The sequence below is a fragment of the Aulonocara sp. 'chitande type north' Nkhata Bay genome, linkage group LG9, assembly GCF_057382095.1.
Source record: "Aulonocara sp. 'chitande type north' Nkhata Bay isolate Kocher_YH1m ecotype deep benthic linkage group LG9, A_spYH_male_GT1.1, whole genome shotgun sequence".
NCBI classification, from domain to species: Eukaryota; Metazoa; Chordata; class Actinopteri; order Cichliformes; family Cichlidae; genus Aulonocara; species Aulonocara sp. 'chitande type north' Nkhata Bay.
This window is the reverse complement of record NC_141352.1, coordinates 10,971,215-10,992,304: the sequence shown is the minus strand read 5'-3', so window position 1 is coordinate 10,992,304 and position 21,090 is coordinate 10,971,215. Positions and strand designations below refer to the sequence as shown.

Genomic DNA, 21,090 nt, shown 5'->3' with positions numbered 1-21,090 from the left:
CGCATCCATGTGAACAGACAGTAAGAATAATTACATTTATGACGCATTTCTCTAGTGTGTGTCATGCAACCTTTTTTTAAATTATTTTTATTACCATTGTCTGAATGGATTTTAATGTAACTTAAAGTATGAAACTCTAACAGCTTGTGAACTGATTTCAGTACTTTTTCATGAATAGTTATTATTAATTATTATTACATGCATACAGATGAATCCATACAGAAGTATCTGTATGGATATGTCTCATGTATATGTGTTTCTGAATTTTTCATGAAGACAAACAGCAGCATGTTGCTTTGTCTTTAATTATTTGCTTTTATTTTTTTGTATATACAGAGCTGTTTAAAACATAAGGATTTTTTTCATGATTGAATGTGAATCAGTTTTTTCTGTCAGGTATTTATTTAACCATGAGTTTTCTTGTACTTTTCATTGTGGACTAATTTCTACGGTTTTTTTCTTTGTTTGAAAAATCTAAAAGATGCAATGTCTCATCTTATTTTTTCTCCCGAGTTCCTCGGTGCATTTCTGCAGCTCTGATAAAACAGTGATGCCAAATGTGACTTATGAATATATAAACAGCTCTATGAAAATTATGCACCCACTACTGCCGTGTTCAATTTGTCATTCATTTTTATTTATTCAACCTTAAAACCTTGCACAAACCCCTTTTTAAATCTTATATAATCAACTTGTAATTCAATTTTTTGTGCTTTATATCATATCATATAGATGCTCTATCAGCTTGACTGCGAAAACTTTGAGCGCTCACTGCTCACATTTAAATTTCGGTAATGACACAGGCTCTGCTTACCTTCATTTTGAAGGCCTTCTGTGAGCGTGAGTTGTCTGCAGTTCTGGTATCTGACAGCAAATCTGTGAGGAGCCTTTCCAATTCTCCTTTCTCCCTCTTGCAGCCAAAAAACTCACACAGGGAGACCAATTTGTCAAGCCCCGGGACGTCGGGCTAGCGATTTTTTCAGTCGGGCTACCAAAATCTATCTCTGCCCTGCCCGTCGGGCTGTCATAGGAAGGAAAAATATATGTCAATGCTTTTGCATTCTTTCGGAAATGTAGCTGGGTAATTATGTCATTGGCATCGGTGAGCCACTGTCAATATGTGACATATTGAAATGCGTTTGAATTTGCGCTTGTTTTTTTGCTTTCACTTTGCAATCGTGCGAACTGTGTATAGAGAGCGACAGCACTGATCTGTGAGTGATGATAATTTGTGCACCAATTCCTCTGACATCGTCTTATTAATCGTTAGCTTACTATGCAAACATGACAAGTGAAATCTCCCGCAGCTTAAACATGTGAGAGGTTGATCGCGCAGAGAATCGCTGAGCTTATGTGAGTGAGTGTGTAAAAGCATTTCAGTTCTGCTGAGCCAAATAAGACAGGTCAGGGTGAAGAAGTGACAGCCAAAGAAAAGCTTACCACAAAACGGAGAAGTTATGACAAATCAGACTATAAGGCAAAAAGAAAGTGCAGCTTTATGGTTTCATGGACAAAAGAATTTCTGTGGCTGCAATATGACGAGCTAAATAACCAGGGCTGCACATAAGTGGTCCGCAGGTGCGCATTCGCTGTCAAAATAAAAAACACGCACAAGATAAGAAGTTGCAACAACGTGTTTGCGTACATAAGATTTTCAGGAGGACAGACATTTGTTTAGAACTCTTAAAGATGTCGAAGAAGCTCCTTTAAGCAATTACTGTGATGTTCCTCCACCTCCAAAGAAATGTCAGAAGGCCGAACCACAAAAGAAGCGCGTATTCTCAGAAAAGTGGTTGCAGGAGGTGAGCTGGCTTCAAACAAATGATGAACGCACAGAGATGTGGTGCAGAATGTGCCGTGAAAATTTAATAAATGACAAAAAGGCATGAACATTTTTTTTGTATCGAAAAAATATCGAACCGTGAATTTTGTGTATCGTTGCACCCCTAATATATATATATATATATATATATTAGGGGTGCAACGATACACAAAATTCACGGTTCGATATTTTTTCGATACAAAAAAAATGTTCATGCCTTTTTAATTTGTCATTTATTAAAATTATAAATATATATTTTAACACAAAAGTACAGTTTTTAAATTTAACCCTAACCCTTGTGCGTGTTGTTTTTTAGCTCGTCATATTGCAGCCACAGAAATTATTTTGTCCATGAAACCATAAAGCTGCACTTTCTTTTTGCCTTATAGTCTGATTTGTCATAACTTCTCCGTTTTGCGGTAAGCTTTTCTTTGGCTGTCACTTCTTCACCCTGACCTGTCTTATTTGGCTCAGCAGAACTAAAATATATATCTGTCTGTGAAGGTTCTCAATCATCCAGGTCATCGTAGTGAAATATATATCCTGCCGCACTCACATAAGCTCAGCGATTCTCTGCGCGATCAACCTCTCACATGTTTAAGCTGCGGGAGATTTCACTTGTCATGTTTGCATAGTAAGCTAACAATTAATAAGACGATGTCAGAGGAATTGGTGCACAAATTATCATCACTCACAGATCAGTGCTGTCGCTCTCTATACACAGTTCGCGCGATTGCAAAGTGAAAGCAAAAAAACAAGCGCAAATTCAAACATGATTTCAATATGTCACATATTGACAGTGGCTCACCGATGCCAATGACATAATTACCCAGCTACATTTCTGAAAGAATGCAAAAGCATTGACATATATTTTTCCTTCCTACAATAGCCCGACAGGCAGGGCAGAGATAGCCCCGGGACGTCGGGCTAGCGATATTGCGAGCCCTGTATCTGATTGAGGAATCACTCATATTTGGAAAAGAGAGTTTATTACAGAGAAATGTCTCTTTCCAAAATAAAAGCTATACTATCCGTTTCTTCTGGGCTATATTCTCAGCAGCATATTAAACATATCAGGTCTCCATAAGGAGAATCCTGTGCTAACAGCTGTCTAAATGACTCGGCTAAAGTTAGTAGCATGCTTGTTGTTTTTGTCTTTGCACTAGGATGATGTCGGTGTAAATGTGCAGTCATATTCGTTGTGTTCCCACTAGTGCTTTCAGGTTAATCTCGTTGAAATGACCTTAACGCCACAATACGGCAAATCTCCGTTAACGAGCTACCCTATACAGAGGGGCTAGACGGCCAACACGTTAACGAGCTAACTGCGCTAACACACTAGCTCCCACCCATGTAATTGAGCATTGCATGGCACATCCAACATACTGTTTTACTTTAGTCCATGACTCGCTTACCTTCAGGGTCATACGTCACATGAAAACCAAAATAATTCCAAACGCCAGATCTGAATGAGGGTGGGGAGGTCCACTTCTGTCTCGCTAGCTTGCCCTGCGCTCTTCCTTCTGACGATGCTGTCTGTGTTGAGTGCTCAGTGAATCTGCGTTCGACTACTCCGCCTAGGCTGCACTCTCGAGCCTAGGCGGAGTAGTCAAATGCAGATTCACTGAGCGCTCAACACAGACAGCATCGTCAGAAGGAAAGTTGATAAAATAAATTACAAATTTTGTATTGTTCTTTTTTTTTTCTCCCCTTTGGTTTTCTTTCTTTCTCTCCCCCTCTTTCTTTCATTCTTTCCCCCTGTCCTATCCCACAGTCATGTCTGTCCCGTTTGCAACTGAAAATAAAATAAATTCATAATTATAATAAAGGTCAATCAAATGGACCAATATGATGATCCACTTAAAATAAATCCTCTTGGCATCTTTCTTGGCCTCAAGACAACAATTCTGATGGCTATAGATCCAAACGGGACACAAAAAAAAAAAAAAAAAAAAAAAATTGAAAAAAATTGTATTGTTCGATACATATGCGTACCGAACCGAAAGCACTGTATCGAACGGTTCAATATCGATACGAATATCGTTGCACCCCTAATATATATATATATATATATATATATATATATATATATAAATATAGTTTTTTTTGTTTTTTTTTAAATAGCTTCCTGAATTTAGAGTTCAAATTTTTACTTTTAATCGTATTCCTATTCCTCTTTGATTAAAATCTGAGTTTTAAATAAGTGTGTACATAGTTTGTGGTTGTGTACTCAATTTATCACCTTTTTCTTAAGTGATAGATTAACCCATTTTGATGTGACCAGTGTGACTTTTGGAAATCCCTGATGAATAGACCACACGTGTATACATTGTCACGCAGAAACAAGAGTGTTACATGCGAAACTTTAAGAGGAGAATGAGTGTCTATGGTTGTTTGCATGAAACTCAATACGATCAGCATCTGTTGATTGTTTCTGGGGCTCAAAGCTACACGCAGGGTCTTTCTGCATCTCTGATGATAATATTTCAAATATTTCAAAGAAGATTAAAGGTGGAGGAAAGAGGGAGAGACTTCAAAGGAAAACGGTGCTGCACCCGGGAACAAAACAATTTTCTAATTTACAGATCAAAAACTAACTTTTAAATGTATTCATATTTTTCTTCTTTTTGATTAACATCTGAGTTTTAAACAAACAAGTGTTTATGTTGTGGTTATTTGTGGCCTGAACATTTCTTTACTTATTTAAACCACGTCCTCTTTTTTTGAGGCGATGCCATTTACCCGTTGTGTTGTGGACAGTGTCAGCGTTTGGGAATCCCTGATGAACAGACCACACATGTATACATTGTCACGCAGAAGTACAGACTGTCACCCGCAAAACTTTAAGTAACTCGAGAATGAGCATCGTGTGATGTTTGCGTGCAGGATGAACCAGAATAAACAGGACAATCGACTGTTGAGGGAGTAGCAGCAGCTGCTGTTTGCTTAGTTGGCACATAACATTGAATAAATGATAGCCTTAAACTTTGCTACGGTACTTTTAGAATGACATGCATTCACCGTTGCTCTTCCTAAAACGCTGACTGTGGAAATCTCAGTATTAAAGCTACATTGTTCTAACCTGCGATTCCATTAGATGAATGCTTATCTGTACGACACAAAACACAAGTCACACACAGACTTGGTCTACTACCAAACCTAATAAAAGGTCACCTATATTGATATGTATAAATAATAACTTAATTTAAATTTGTGAGTATTATGTTGCTTCTAAGAACTGATAATTTTTCCTGATGTTTTTTGGGTGAATACAGAAACTTCTGATGCTCTTAAAAGCATTAGACACCATCCACCCACTGACGTCTGAGGGATCTTTCCTCTCACTAATCCAGGTGATGCTATTTTTTTACAAATTCGATTGGTCCCTGGGCATTTATACGGATCTCTTATTTTGACCATAGGTTACCATGGCAATGTATCCCAGAAAAAACTGAACCACCCACATAAACATAAAACTCAGGACTGGAGCTCAAGTTAAATCAATAAGGCCTCAATACTACTTTGTTGGACAGGGATTTAGTGAAGGTGATCAGGACTGACTGCCAGCTACCAAAACCCTGACATGTAATTCTGAGCTTTCCAAGACATTTTGGATTCATTTAGGTTAATTTAATCAAAATCCTGGAAAAAGTGAAAAACAAGAAAGCAGGAACTGCATTTGTTGTTACATAATTACTGGAGCGGTCAGACAGCTCAGCGTTTGTTTTTATACATTACTTTTTGTTTCACTTTCTTTAACTATAAATCTCTGCCCACTTCTAATCTATGCTTTTTGAAAGCAGCATTTTCCTTTGGTAGAAGCGAAATAGTTTGCAAAGGATTTAAATGAGATCTGAAAGTTTATTAAACAAAAAAGTAAAAAACAATAAATCGAATTAAACTAAAAGGGTGAGATACTGGTGACGTGTACAGGTCGGCCCCGCCGAACATTTTTCAAACATTCAGAGAGGTTTCGGGCGCTGATTGTCACGCACAGGTGTAAAAATGAAAGTAGAGACTGTGGCTCTGTCCAGGTCAGGAGCGAAGCTGAAAAGCAGGTCGGACATCGTCTGCTTCGTGTGTCTTGATCGTGGATTTGTAAAACCTGATGTTTCCATACTGAGGTTTTTACTGATGCGCCAAAACATACCTTCGAAAATGTAGTCACAGTTTTTTCAGCTGTAGTCCTAAACCAGAACTAACAATAACAATATTAGATTAAATGTGTGAAAACACAGGTGAGAGTGAATCATTTACTTAAAAAAAAATAAATGAGAGAGAGAGAGAGGCAAGGCAAGTTTATTTGTATAGCACAATTCAACAACAAGGTGATTCAAAGTGCTTTACAGAGACATTAGAAACAAAAACAAATAAAAAGCATGATTTAAAATTGATTAAAACAAGCAAACAAACAAAAAAGCAGGAACTGCATTTGTTGTTACATAATTACTGGAGCAGTCAGACAGCTCAGCGTTTGTTTTTATACATTACTTTTTGTTTCACTTTCTTTAACTATAAATCTCTGCCCACTTCTAATCTATGCTTTTTGAAAGCAGCATGTTCCTTTCTTACAAGCAAAATAGTTTAGATTGGATTTAAATTAGATCCATCCATCCATTTTCATCCGCTTTATCCGAGGCCGGGTCGCGGGGGCAGCAGCCTAAGCAAAGAGGCCCAGACCTCCCTCTCCCCAGCCACCTCCTCCAGCTTATCCGGGGGAATACCAAGGCGTTCCCAGGCTAGCCGAGAGATATAATCTCTCCAGCGTGTCCTGGGTCTGCCCCGGGGCCTCCTCCCGGTGGGACATGCCTCGAACACCTCACCCAGGAGGCGCCCAGGGGGCATCCTTGTCAGATGCCCGAACCACCTCAGCTGACTCCTTTCGATGTGGAGCAGCAGCGGCTCTACTCTGAGCCCCTCCCGGATGGCTGAACCTCTCACCCTATCTCTAAGGGAGAGGCCAGCCACCCTTCGGAGGAAGCTCATTTCTGCCGCTTGTATCCGCGATCTCGTTCTTTCGGTCACTACCCACAGCTCGTGGCCATAGGTGAGGGTAGGGACGTAGATCGACCGGTAAATTGAGAGCTTCGCTTTTACACTCAGCTCCCTCTTCACCACGACGGACCGGTGCAGCGTCCGCATCACTGCAGCTGCAGCCCCAATCCGTCTGTCGATCTCCGGCTCCCTTCTCCCATCACTCGCGAACAAGACCCCGAGATACTTGAACTCCTCCACTTGGGGCAGGAACTCATCCCCAACCCGGAGTGGGCACTCCACCCTTTTCCGGCTGAGAACCATGGCCTCAGATTTGGAGGTGCTGATCCTCATTCCCGCTGCTTCACACTCGGCTGCGAACCGCTCCAGTGCGAGCTGGAGGCCCTCACCCGATGAAGCCAACAGAACCACATCATCCGCAAAAATCAGAGATGAGATTCTGAGGCCACCAAAGCGAAAGCCCTCCGCCACTTGGCTGCGCCTAGAAATCCTGTCCATAAAAATTATGAACAGAACCGGAGACAAAGGGCAGCCCTGGCGGAGCCCATCACAAATTTTCAATTAGATTTGAAAATTTATTAAACACAAAGCAAAAAACAATAAATCGAAATAAACTAAAAGGGTGAGATACTGGTGACGTGTACAGGTCGGCCGCGCCCTGCTGGACTTTGAAATGAACAAAAACATTTCTAATAGCTGAGGTGTACATGGGATCAAGGTCGATAGGTGGTAAAGTGATTTTAAGCCGTTTTCGTTTATATATTCTTAAAACTTACTGGTCGAAGGCAAAGTCAGATCTTGGCAGGTGCAGTCGGTGGATCACACCGAAAAAGGAAATCAAGACTGAAACGTTAAGGAAGCTTCAGGTAATGTAGAATGTGAACATTTGGGTTATCTGCAGAGAAACATTTTAAAACATTTGTAGAGAACATTTTAAAAATATGAAAGTTAAGAAAAGAAGAGCTTACAGAAACAAATTCTTTCTTACAAACTTTTTAGAACTCCCGTTTGCACCCCGGCGTCAGCGGGCCGTGTTTGTCTGTAACGATTAACATTTCTCTGTTAATTAAAGTGGCGTTTATTTTTAATTTTTTTTTTAGTTGTGGCATGAACATTTTTATACAGAGCGCACATCCAGAGAGATTTCGGGCCCTGATTGTCACGTACGAGTGTAAAAACGTGGCTCTGTCCAGATCAGGAGCGAAGCTGAAATGCAGGTTGGACAACCTCGGTTTGTTAAACACACTCAGGCTGTTTACAGCGTTGCGTCCTGTTCCAGTTTCACTGAATATGCGCATATTTCTTTTTGCATACTTTTGGATCAAGCTGGAATATAATCATCCAAACAACCGAGATAACTTTGTATCGCTCGCTACTTATATTTTATATATTTATGTTTAATGTATTTCTGTGTGAGAATTTTAACATTATTTCAAATAAATTTTTATAATGACTAATGTCTCAGTTCTACTACACAGCAAATGTTGGCACACGACTTGACACATGTAGAATTTATTTCATATTATACTAATGACAAAATATACTAATACAGTGGGATGCAGAAGTTTGGGCAACCTTGTTAATAGACATCATTTTCCTGTATAAATCGTTGGTTGTTACAATAAAAAAATGTCAGTTAAATATATCATACAGGAGACTCACACAGTGATATTTGAGAAGTGAAAAGAAGTTTACTGGATTTGCAAAAAGTGTGCAATAATTATTTAAACAAAATCAAGCAGGTGCATAAATTTGGGCACCACAAAAAAGAAATGAAATAAATATTTAGTGTATATCAATGTGTGTGTCTCCTATATGATATATGGGGTGCCTTTGTCTGGACGTGCTTCCCATCCAGAGCTGCACAGCACAGAGGGAAGTTCCAGCGCTACTGGAGTCCCTCTGTGATGGACCGCCAGTCTCCAGGTGAAGGCACAGCCATGAAGTCGTCCACTAGACAGTCCCAGATGGCCGTCGCTGCCTGGGGGGTGATCTGACACACCGACTCTGTAACTGAACGCTTGGTGCTGAAGGAGTCCGCGGTGACAAGGAACCTGGACAAAATTGTTCAAAATCAGTATTATGTGTACTGCAGTTACAAAATACATTATTCAAATTCCAAAATACTTTGGTGATGTCAGATTTAATCACAAAACTTAAATCTTACATAAAACATTTTGTAATTATAAGGATAATTACAAAATGTATATTAGATAATATCTAAAACAGTTGTGTTTTGTTTTAACTTTAACATATTATAATTTGATTGGTAGCAACTTTCGCAACTACAGTGAGCCAATCACTCATAATTCCTAAACATGTCAATCAGGTAGGAATGAAGTGAGACATTAATAGAAATAAAGAGTTGTATGTTGACATGTAGCCCTTTCCTTGCTTAAATCATTAATATTTTTGAAAAATTAATCTGTGATAAGACAGCTTATCAAGATAGAACCATGTAACTAGAGATGAATCAAACTGTTCACAGTTTTATCTAACTCTGTTTTAATAAAGGCTGTGACCCCTGCTATAGAGTCTGACAGCTGCAGGGATTATATACAAATATTCAACTATCCCAGAATTAAACCAGGTCTAAATAAAAAGGAGTGAGCATCACTACAAAGGTTAACTCAGTGGTCCTAATGCTACAGTTTGATATCAGCAAACACCGAGAGCATTCACTGTTAGCATAGCACATCCATGTTAGCAGTGTATAAATGGATGGTTTAGCATATATTAGCACAGGTATCAATAAAGGACTACGTATTAAACACTTTTACTAACCTCAGGCAGACGGACAGGCGCTCTGCAGGTGGGATTGAGCGCCTGTAGTCGGTGTCTAGGCGGGCAATGCTGGGACCGACGCGGGACAGCAGGTCCTCAAACTGGCCGAGTGAATGACGGTGATAGCGCTGGAATCGGCCGTCATCCAGGCGCAGCTCCTGGAGCAAGTGGTGAAACTCACCAAACTGCTCACGCCTCTGGAGGACCTGATGGACCCAGGTACGGCAAGGATGTCCTTTACGCCGCTACTCTGCTCTCCACAGTAAATAGAGAAGGGAGACTCTCTCTTCAAGCGCTAGCTCGACAGCTGCCATCTTGCAAAGATACCGGTCTTGCAAAACTTCCTCCCACATCCCTCCCACATTTCCGGTTCACGCGCGTTAAAATATGATATTTTGGGGCGCGATGGATTTTTCTTGGACACGCGTAGAGGTGCGAATGTGCACGCGTCAAGTTAGGGGCGTTTGGGGCTTTTTTCACGCGCCCATCGCGTTCGGTGTGAACACACCGTAAGTCTCAGTTAGGATCTTGAGAGACACTGGCGCTGTCAACTCTTATGCTGTGGGGTCCATTCTCCCACTTTCAGATGAGACAGCTACTGGGGATAAGATCCTTATGCGAGGAATGGGGATAATGGTGGTTCCGGTTTCGGTGCATAGGTTGAACACTGAGGGCGAATTGGTGAGGTTTTAGTGGGGGTTAGGCCTGCATTGCCAGTGGAAGGGGTGGATATCATTCTAGGTAATGATTTGGCCGGAGGTCAGGTGTGGGGAAAGGTGTCATCAGCACTAGTAGTTACGGATTCGCCTTCCAGGTTAGATCGGTTGGATAGTGCCAGCAGTCGTCACTTCTCTTACCCGGCCTGTGCTGTTACACGGGCAATAAGTAAAGGTGAGTGTACAGAAGCCGCTGTTAAGGATGAACCTGTTTTACTGACTTTGCCAGCTTTGCCTCTGGATGTGCCCCGCAGTGAGTTGATGAGTGCGCAGAGGGCTGACCCATCCTTGGAATGGCAGTTGGAGTCTGTGTTGTCAGCTCTGGAGGTGAAAAGTGTGGCTGGCTATTTTTTGCAGGATGGTGTTCTGGTGAGGAAGTGGGTGCCCCATGGGGAGGACTTTGGGGGGGGATCCAGTGTTCCAGGTAGTAATTCCATCAAAGTATCGTGGTCAGGTGTTGAACCTAGCTCATGATAGGTCAGGGCACTTGGGTGTGCGGAAGACATATGACTGAGTTTTGCGTCATTTTTTTGGCCACATTTGAAGAAGGCTGTATCAATTAGCATCGCAGAGATGCATTATTGTTGTGCTTAGGAAAGTTGCCCAGCTGCCTAGTTTTGTGACATTGTATAAAACTTTCATGTTTAATGCAGCATTTATACAGTAGGACTTGTTGTTTTTTACATTGTTGTTTACAGTGTGTCTCCATTGTTTATATGGCAACCTACAGTGGGGCAAAAAAGTATTTAGTCAGCCACCGATTGTGCAAGTTCCCCCACTTAAAATGATGACAGAGGTCAGTAATTTGCACCAGAGGTACACTTCAACTGTGAGAGACAGAATGTGAAAAAAAAATCCATGAATCCACATGGTAGGATTTGTAAAGAATTTATTCGTAAATTAGGGTGGAAAATAAGTATTTGGTCACCTCAAACAAGGAAAATCTCTGGCTCTCACAGACCTGTAACGTCTTCTGTAAGAAGCTTTTCTGTCCCCCACTCGTTACCTGTATGAATGGCACCTGTTTGAACTCATCATCTGTATAAAAGACACCTGTCCACAGCCTCAAACAGTCAGACTCCAAACTCCGCCATGGCCAAGACCAAAGAGCTTTCGAAGGACACCAGGAAAAGTATTGTAGACCTGCACCAGACTGGGAAGAGTGAATCTACAATAGGCAAGCAGCTTGGTGTGAAAAAATCAACTGTGGGAGCAATCATCAGAAAATGGAAGACATACAAGACCACTGATAATCTCCCTCGATCTGGGGCTCCACGCAAGATCTCATCCCGTGGGGTCAAAATGATCATGAGAACGGTGACCAAAGATCCCAGAACCACACGGGGGGACCTGGTGAATGACCTGCAGAGAGCTGGGACCAAAGTAACAAAGGTCACCATCAGTAACACACTACAACGGCAGGGAATCAAATCCCGCAGTGCCAGACGTGTTCCGCTGCTGAAGCCAGTGCATGTCCAGGCCCGTCTGAAGTTTGCCAGAGAGCACATGGATGATACAGCAGAGGATTGGGAGAATGTCATTGTGGTGGGGCGTGGTCTGCGGTGCCGTGCGGACGCACCTGCACGGCATCCGCAATCACGCCCGCCGTGTTATAACACGGGGACTCAGGGGTTGGTGTGTGTGTGGTGTGACGTGAATTAAATAAAGTTGGCTCTGAACGTTGCTCCGTGGTCCCGCCGTGCCTTATTCACGCCACAGTCATGTGGTCAGATGAAACCAAAGTAGAACTTTTTGGTATAAACTCAACTCGTCGTGTTTGGAGGACGAAGAATACTGAGTTGCATCCCAAGAACACCATACCTACTGTGAAGCATGGGGGTGGAAACATCATGCTATGGGGCTGTTTTTCTGCCAAGGGGACAGGACGACTGATCCGTGTTAAGGACAGAATGAATGGGGCCATGTATCGTGAGATTTTGAGCCAAAACCTCCTTCCATCAGTGAGAACTTTGAAGATGAAACGAGGCTGGGTCTTCCAACATGACAATGATCCAAAACACACCGCCCGGGCAACAAAGGAGTGGCTCCGTAAGAAGCATTTGAAAGTCCTGGAGTGGCCTAGCCAGTCTCCAGACCTCAACCCCATAGAAGATCTGTGGCGGGAGTTGAAAGTCCGTGTTGCTCGGCGACAGCCCCAAAACATCACTGCTCTCGAGAAGATCTGCATGGAGGAATGGGCCAAAATACCAGCTACTGTGTGTGCAAACCTGGTAAAGACCTATAGTAAACGTTTGACCTCTGTTATTGCCAACAAAGGTTATGTTACAAAGCATTGAGTTGTATTTTTATTATATTATTATTAATAATAATAATATATTATTATTATATCATTTTATCCTGTCTTCCTTCTCTCACCCCAACCGGTCGCAGCAGATGGCCGCCCCTCCCTGAGCCTGGTTCTGCCGGAGGTTTCTTCCTGTTAAAAGGGAGTTTTTCCTTCCCACTGTTCCCAAAGTGCTTGCTCTTAGGGGGTCATATGATTGTTGTTTTTTTTTTCTCTGTATCTATGATGCGCCTTGAGGCGACTTATGTTGTGATTTGGCGCTATATAAATAAAATTGAATTGAATTGAATATTTTTGTTATTGACCAAATACTTATTTTCCACCCTGATTTACGAATAAATTCTTTACAAATCCTACCATGTGGATTCATGGATTTTTTTTCCACATTCTGTCTCTCACAGTTGAAGTGTACCTCTGGTGCAAATTACTGACCTCTGTCATCATTTTAAGTGGGGGAACTTGCACAATCGGTGGCTGACTAAATATTTTTTTGCCCCACTGTATGTAAATGAGTGTCTGAGCAGGATATGTCTGTTGATTTCTTTCAGTTTTACTCTGACAGCATTTTGAAGGAAACTTAATAAATAAACTTAATAAACTTAACAAGAAAATCTTAATAAATGAGACAATAGGCCTGTCAGCTTGAAACAGTAGAAGCTCCCAGCAAGAAAGCTGTTGCCACTAAAGATTCACTTTTCAAATTAAGTAGTGCATCATCAATAACAATAACTCAGTAGAAATGAAAAATAGGATTTACTTATACTTATATATGTTGCTACAGCATTCAAGGCAGTTTATAAGCATGAAAAGTTATCTTTTGTTTCATACTAGCCTCAGTCAGCTTTACAAAGAATAAAGATAGTTCTAGTTGTTTCATGTCAGCATTAATATTGACAAACTGGGTAAATTCACCACCTCTGTTGAAAACAAATAAGAAGGACATAGTCAAGTAACTATAAGAGTATATCGTCAGGTTGGTTCCACCTTTCTGTCAGACAGTTTGTGGGTCAGAAACAACATAACAGGAATTAAGGCAATGCCTGAAGAGAGTCCCTGTCCTGCCATAGAATTGTAAAGCTAAAATCACATTTGTTTCTGTGAAAAATGTTTTACAAAACTCACTCAATCAATTTACCTCATAGTAGCTTCTCACGGCATTGCAGAAAGCTTCATCAGCCACAATTTGAGTTTCTCCATTGAGGAAAGCAAGAAAACGCTCCTTTACTGCCTGTAGCTGCTGCTTATTGACCTAAGAAAGACAACAATGAAGAACAGAGAGAAATGATACAGAGTGGTGGTAGAGAAGGGGATAATTATTATGAAGTGAGAGTTTAATATGAGGTGGTGGCGGTATGAATGAAAAACAAAACAAATATAAGCTTAAAGTCACTGTTAAAGTGCTAGCAAAAACCCGCTTTGTGGGAGGTTTTCAAATTCTTCATTCTGTTTTTTGTGGCAATTCAAACATAATTCCACCACGAATAAAAGTTGTGGTGACCGTTAAGCTACATACATGCAACACTTGTTGACTATAACACATCAAGCAAACGCAAACAGAGAATGTGGCATCTCATTTGCAAGGGCACGTTGAATACAAAAATATAAAGAACAGTGATTTATAATAAACCTCTGGTAAAAAAGAAAGATTTTAATTGCTTGGACGTTGCTTGGATTAACAAGGTCTGTGTCAAGTATTGAGGAACCAGGACACACTGATGAGAAGTGGGCTACTGGAACAAGAAGGCATAAGTGGAAAAGGAATGAGAATAGGGAGCTACTGGAATGCTACACGAGTAATCCCTGCAGAAGGGGTTACATGAAAAGTATGTGGGACCTATGGATTCTTTGACATCAAATATGTAAACTAACGGTAAAATAACTCGTTTCTCAGTGTTCCAACATCAGCAAGATGGCCACAACTGATCATGTGCTTAGAGAATAGCTCAGGCAGCAGAAACCCAAGAAAGAAGAGGAGCATAAAGAGGAGCCATTATGGAAGGACAGGCTGCTTTACAGCATATACAACCGCCAAACAGAACAAGTGATACTGAGAAATCCTACCAACGGCTGGACAAAGCTAGACTGAAAGACAGCACAGAGGCACTAATCATGGCAACATCGGAACAAGATCTAAGCACAAGATCAATAGATAGAGACTAGATTCTACCACACCAGGCAAGGCCCTAGTGCAGGTTGTGCAGAGATGCCACTGAAATAATCTGGGACATAACAGCAAAGTGCAAGATGCTAGCAGGCAGGGCTTACATGGAATGCCATGACCAAGATACTGGCACAGTATACAGGATCATCTGTTCCAAGTATGGCCTGGAACTCCCAAGGTCAAAATGGGATTTCCAGATACAGATGGACAAGCTGGTGATGGCTAACCAAACTGACATAGTAGTGGTGGAGGAAGATAGTATAGCTACATCTATGACTATGACTAAGTGATTGCAACATCAGGAAGGATTAGAAGCTTAATAAGCCCCAAGGGCTGAGAGAGGAACTAGAGAAGATGCGGAGGGTGACGGTAACAGTGGTTCCTGTGGAGAATGGGGGTACTCGGGGCAGGCAGTGACCTCCAAACTGGGCAAGTGGCTACAGCAGGTCCCAGGAACAACATCTGAGATCTCTATCCAGAAGAGCACAGTCCTAGGAACAGCAAAGATACTGTGTAGGACCCATAAGTTCCCAGACCTCTGGTAGAGAACCAGATAAAATAGTCGGATGGCTCTGGGTTGATGAGGAATCCTAATGTTCAAACCATAAAAACATAAATCAATATATCTGATACTTATTCTGGATACTGTTACGTTGGTCTCCAATAACAATGTGAGGAATTATTTTCTGTGTAATGCAAGACGGGGGGAGACTCGTCATGGCAGATCCAGTCACTGAGAGAATAACCGAGCTATCAGTAATTCAACAAGACTATAGCTGACCAAAAGCTGACAACTGTCAGAATGCCCATTTTGCACAGTTTACTTCACTCACCACAAAATGGATTTGAATGCCACTCCAAACACCTCAAAACCATGTAGAGGTACGATTGTTTCATCCACAGACACCAACAATCTGTAGTGTACTGTCTAAACAAAAAGCCTGGCCCACTAATAACAATTCTTGATAATATCAAAGAAAACTCAAACAGTCCAACAACTCCCGTTAAACCCTCATTAAAGCACTCAGCAAATGGAGTTGGTCATGACCAGAGATGGGCAGTAACGCGTTACTGTAATCAGATTATTTTTTTCAAGCAACCAGTAAAGTCAGGGATTACTATTGCAAAAAAATTAGATTCCTGCTACTTTCCCATAAGCAGGCTGCGTTACTGAGTTGCTAAACCACGATTTTGTTTGTGAGTGTCTCATTACAATGACAATTATGATAATAAAATATATCTGTTAATTAAACTGTTTATACACAACACAGGACCTTCCTTGATGGCACTCCCTCAGCTTGGATGTAAATAGTTCTTGTTGTGTGTGCACGTGTGTGTTTTAAAAGTTAATTCATGCATTTCCTTTCCCTCTTTCAAAAGAGGAGTAAAGGGCTAGAAGAACTGAGATAAAGAAAAATGCCCCCATTCTTTCTTCTGCTTTTTTTTTTAAACTAATCTTAGTCAATTACCTTTTTGTGTACTTGCTTTTTATGTTGTATCCATTTTTAGTATCACAAGAATAAGAAAAATTCCTGGTAGAAGCCTTTAGCAGAAGTGCTGTTTCCTAATAAAGAAAAGGAAAGGTTGAAAATGAACTTTGGTGAAAGTGTGGTATTAGTCACCACACGTTGCACCTTTAAGAGATAGAGATATTTTAACACTGACCTCTACAGCTGGCTATAATAACATAAACACGTTTTAATAAACTATTGCAAAAGTAAAAAAGGTAAAGTTTATCAGTTTGTCCACATCTGTCACCTTGTCACCAAACCTCAGTCAACAGCTCTTCAATTCTGCTTTTCAGGTCTGAAGTCCTCCAGATTTCACTCTTTATTTGCTCTGATTCGTTTTCCACACTCTTGAGTCTCTGCTCTGTTCAACTGTGGTTCCTCTGTTGCTCTGTACAACCAGCAATCTGTCAGGTTCCCCATATGTACATAATACACTCTCCCGTAGCCCAATACTCCATGCGTGACCCATTAAACCAGCAACAATTATCCATCTGTTATCTAACTGCAGCCTGCTAGTTCCCACGGTAATGGCGACAGATGGCTAATGTGGCTATTGGGTAATTGTTCATAGTTGAACAGCTAATGTTAAGGTTTACTACTTAATTACTTCCCAAGAAGTAGATTCTGTTCATCTGGACATCACATTTTCTGTGGGAGAAACATTTCATCACTCATCTAAGGGACTTCTTCAGTCTCAGCTGACTGCAGGTTCCCCCAACCTTATAAACAGTCCTATTGAACATCATATCATGAAGTGCCCTGAGTAAATGTGGTTATCCCAGTTGGACATTTGTGAAAGCTGGGAAGCCACCTAAAGAATGCTCCAGAGAGAGATAAGGATAGCTGCTGCATAAGTGACAACCTTTAGTGATCCCAGCAGTATCAGAACAGCTGAGATACATTTCTGTAAGTACCTCGTCTCTGTGGCTTTCAAACCTAAAACACACTGCGCAAAAATTGGTCCACCCTAAAGATCTGGTCACCTGGCACAAGTAGAGTAATATAGTGTACGCTGTTAAGTGCCAAATAAATTAAAAATAAACCACTGGTGAACCAATAACTGGTGAAACCAAAATAGCTTATTGGCTAAATGTTGGAAAGACTTTGAAGAGCAAAATTACTGCACAAGAAGGCTCCATCTCATCTGTGAGACAAGGTGGTACTTTTGTTATGTCTTGGTATTTATGGTTGCAAGAAACACACTGACATTTCTTCAGTTTTGGAAAAAACATCAGGATAAATGCAGAAGTAAAAACACTGGCAGCCACCAGTGCTACCCCTCAGCCTCCCAGTAGACACACCTATCACATCAGTTTCAAAGTCCTACTTCCTTGACCTCTGACCTTGAGGTCAAGGTGACAGATTCAAACTCGGTATATTCTTGGTATATGCACCTATGGTATCAATATGAAGCTCTTATGTTGCCTCATTCTCAAGTTGTCACATTCACAAACTTAGCTCTTCATGCCACCTGCACACACAGCTGACAACACTACCCCATCAACCTTTTATGACTGAGTCACTTATTCAACTAAATGCAATCAAACACATCTGATGACTTTTAATCAACCTGTCGGAAAGCTATCCTTGTCGCGTAAGACAGGAGTGGCTTCATAGTGCAGTGGTTAACACAATCTAAATGCTTACTAAATCTAGATTGTGGCAGGAGCTATCACAGCCTAAACATTAAAACTGTAAAATTAATTCAGCCGGTAATAATGTATGATCAGTAACTCCTTGTATTATGAGGGGTATAATAATACACAAACTAGATAGTTAAAATGGAGTCAAGTTAAGTGAAGCTGAGAAAACAGAGATATGAAATAGCTTAATTTTTATTTTATTTTCGATTTTCATGGTGATGCTCATGTCCACTTCTCTCCCTACAATAATTTGTTATTCTACTTTTTCTAACTTGTATTATTTAAAAACAACAACAAAACTGCTCCCTCTGTCAGCTATAAATCAATAACATCAAATGAGGCATGTAAGAGTGTGCTGTAAATTGATTAACTACAATAAAGAGGCTGACGTCACATGCCTACAGCAAACAGAGTTTATTGAAACAGGACCTGAAGGAGTCACTGAGTGGCTGAAGGAGAAATTCTGACAGACTACTCCTTGGTTGTGACTGCAATGTTTGTCAAAAACAATTCTCTAACTATCACGTTTGGCTGGAGCTGGAAACCATAGTCCTTCATAGTCGCCTCTGTCAGTGCAGCTTACCATCACCAGTGTGTGAATGGGTGGATGACTGGATATGTAAAGCGCTTTGGGGTCCTTAGGGACTAGTAAGGCGCTATATAAATACAGGCCATTCCAATGAATTTGGCTTAGTTTCTGTTCCATTCTTCTCCATTTGCTACAGGTTCTCCAGCTCACAGCAGATCACCAGATAAGAACAAGGTCTACAGTCACCTGCTGCAGTGTATGATGGAGACGTTAGAGTTTGACAATGAAACACGTGTTTCTGGAGAGGAAAAGGACCTGAACAACAAAACTTTGTCAGCCTGCCAAAAGAAAAAACACAAGAGGGAAAGGCCATGTCTAGCTCGCTAATGGCAACGCAACATTCAAAATAAGGACAAGGAGATTTTCAGTCATAAACAGAGTGAATGTTGTTGTCTCAGATGAAATTGTTAAAATGTAAAGTTTATGTGAGGAAAACACTTGACTGAGTGAAAGAACTACACCCAGCTAAAATAACTTAAAGATTTAGGCTAAAAGGAAGTTGGCCAACTCCCAAAAATACATTAATAATAATTATTGAAACATTTTTGTTTAACAAATTATTAAAAATAACAGAAAAACTATATTTTTGACAAATAAGAAGACACAGGCTCACTGTGCACTATAAAAAGACAGATCATTTTATCTGTCTACAAAACGTCCATTCTGAGCCTGAAAAATGACTTTCATCATATTAGCAATTTTGCTGACAGTTCTGTAAGAGTTTCTTCAAAGAACCAGCTCTGTCTCTTTCCATCTGCCTATGAGCTTGATACTCAACTTTTTGATAACAGTTTTCATGTTAGACCTAGCAAGCCGTACTAACCTGACAGTCAAGTAGTCATTTCTGTTCTACGTCTTTGATGTATAAAAGAAATGACCAGGATTCACATTTTGTCTTGTAATTACTAAATTAACGCTTATGATGCAACTGCTCCGATATAATACACTCTCCATCATTGTTATTTTTGCTGTGGATTGTGTGAAACTAATATAGACTATCCAAGAACCTAAACAATGGAATCCAAAATGTAGTCAAATAAACACTATATAGATATATAAATAACATAAATATCTTATTTTAATTACTGGCATATAGATGAGAGAAAGCGAGAGACAGAGACTGTTGGGTGAACTCCATTCACTCCTACACAGCAAATTCAAAAGTGTTAAACACACTCAGGCTGTTTACAGCGTTGCGTCCTGTTCCAGTTTCACTGAATATGCGCATATTTCTTTTTGCATACTTTTGGATCAAGCTGGAATATAATCATCCAAACAACCGAGATAACTTTGTATCGCTCGCTTAAAAAACAAAAACAAAGAAAAATAATTAATTGCTTCGTGTTTCTTGATTATGGATTTGTAAAAACTGATGTCAACAGTAGTTCTCTACAGGAGTAAAATAACAACATCAGTTTAAATGTGTGAAAACACATATGAGTTCATTTGCCGGAAAAGAAAAATAAATAAGAGAGAGACAAATAAGCTACTTGGCTCAAATAGGACAATATATTCATTGCACTTATTCAATAAAATTCAATGATTAAATAATAAAACTATTAACGAAAAATGAAAATATAGTTTAAGCTGAAATGTCCGAGTGAAACACATCTTGTTCATTGGTTTATGTTATGTTAAATTCTTTCTTGCCTTTTTCTTTTAACGTCACTTAATCAGGCTCTGATGCGTTCTGACACTTTTGTGTTCTTTTTACTTCGTGTATAAACACCAGCTGGTGTGTGGGGAAAACGTGTGCTCATATTTTTTGTCTGGTCACAAGTGTTGGTGACAGAGTGGAGGTTGCTTCAGTGTACTGCTGTGTAGCCTTTGTAAGTAACTTCTCTCTCACTGAACATTTTTTTCCAGCCAGGTACTTTCATGTGATGCAGCCTCCATGCTGTGCAGAGCCCTACAGATGTTATATGATATTATAATATTTGTATACATTTGTTTAATTAACGAACTCGAATGAACTCTGCTGGAGTAAAAGATGATTATTTAAGACCTTGTATGTGAGGAGCAGGATTTTGAATTCAATTTTGGATTGTTTTATTTATTCAATTCTGTGTTATTTATTTGCAATTCCAAATCTTAACCACACAGGTCCACTACAAACCATCTCAAATCAGCATTTTCAATCCGGGATTGCATCTTGTTTACATTAGACAAGATGCCCCTCCCTGAGCCTGGTTCTGCCGGAGGTTTCTTCCTGTTAAAAGGGAGTTTTTCGTCCCCACTGTCACCAAAGTGCTGCTCATAGGGGGTCTTATGATTGTTGAGTTTTTCTCTGTATGTATTATTGTAGGGTCTACTTTACAATATAAAGTGCGTTGAGGCGACTGTTGTTGTGATTTTGCACTCTATAAATAAAATTGAATTGAATGTGTAGGCGTAAATAATGATTTGTATTTATTCTGTATACACACCAGCTACTGAATGATTCTTACAGAATAAAACAAAGTCTACAATTGGTTTTCCAGGTTCAAGAAAGTGACGGATACCATCAGAGCCAAAAAGAAGACTGAAGCAGCTTCTTTAAACAAGAGACATTTAAAGAAGAAAAG

At 40.3% G+C, this 21,090-nt stretch overlaps 1 long non-coding RNA gene across 1 annotated transcript; it reads right to left on the bottom strand.

Moving 5' to 3' along the window:
• Positions 1-8,313: 8,313 nt before the first annotated feature.
• LOC147321676 (uncharacterized) lies at positions 8,314-10,104 on the bottom strand. The gene is made up of 2 exons (XR_015130877.1): positions 9,602-10,104; positions 8,314-8,871 (listed from the first exon to the last, which is right to left on the bottom strand). It is a non-coding gene; the product is annotated as an uncharacterized LOC147321676 (long non-coding RNA).
• Between the last annotated feature and the right edge of the window lie 10,986 nt (positions 10,105-21,090).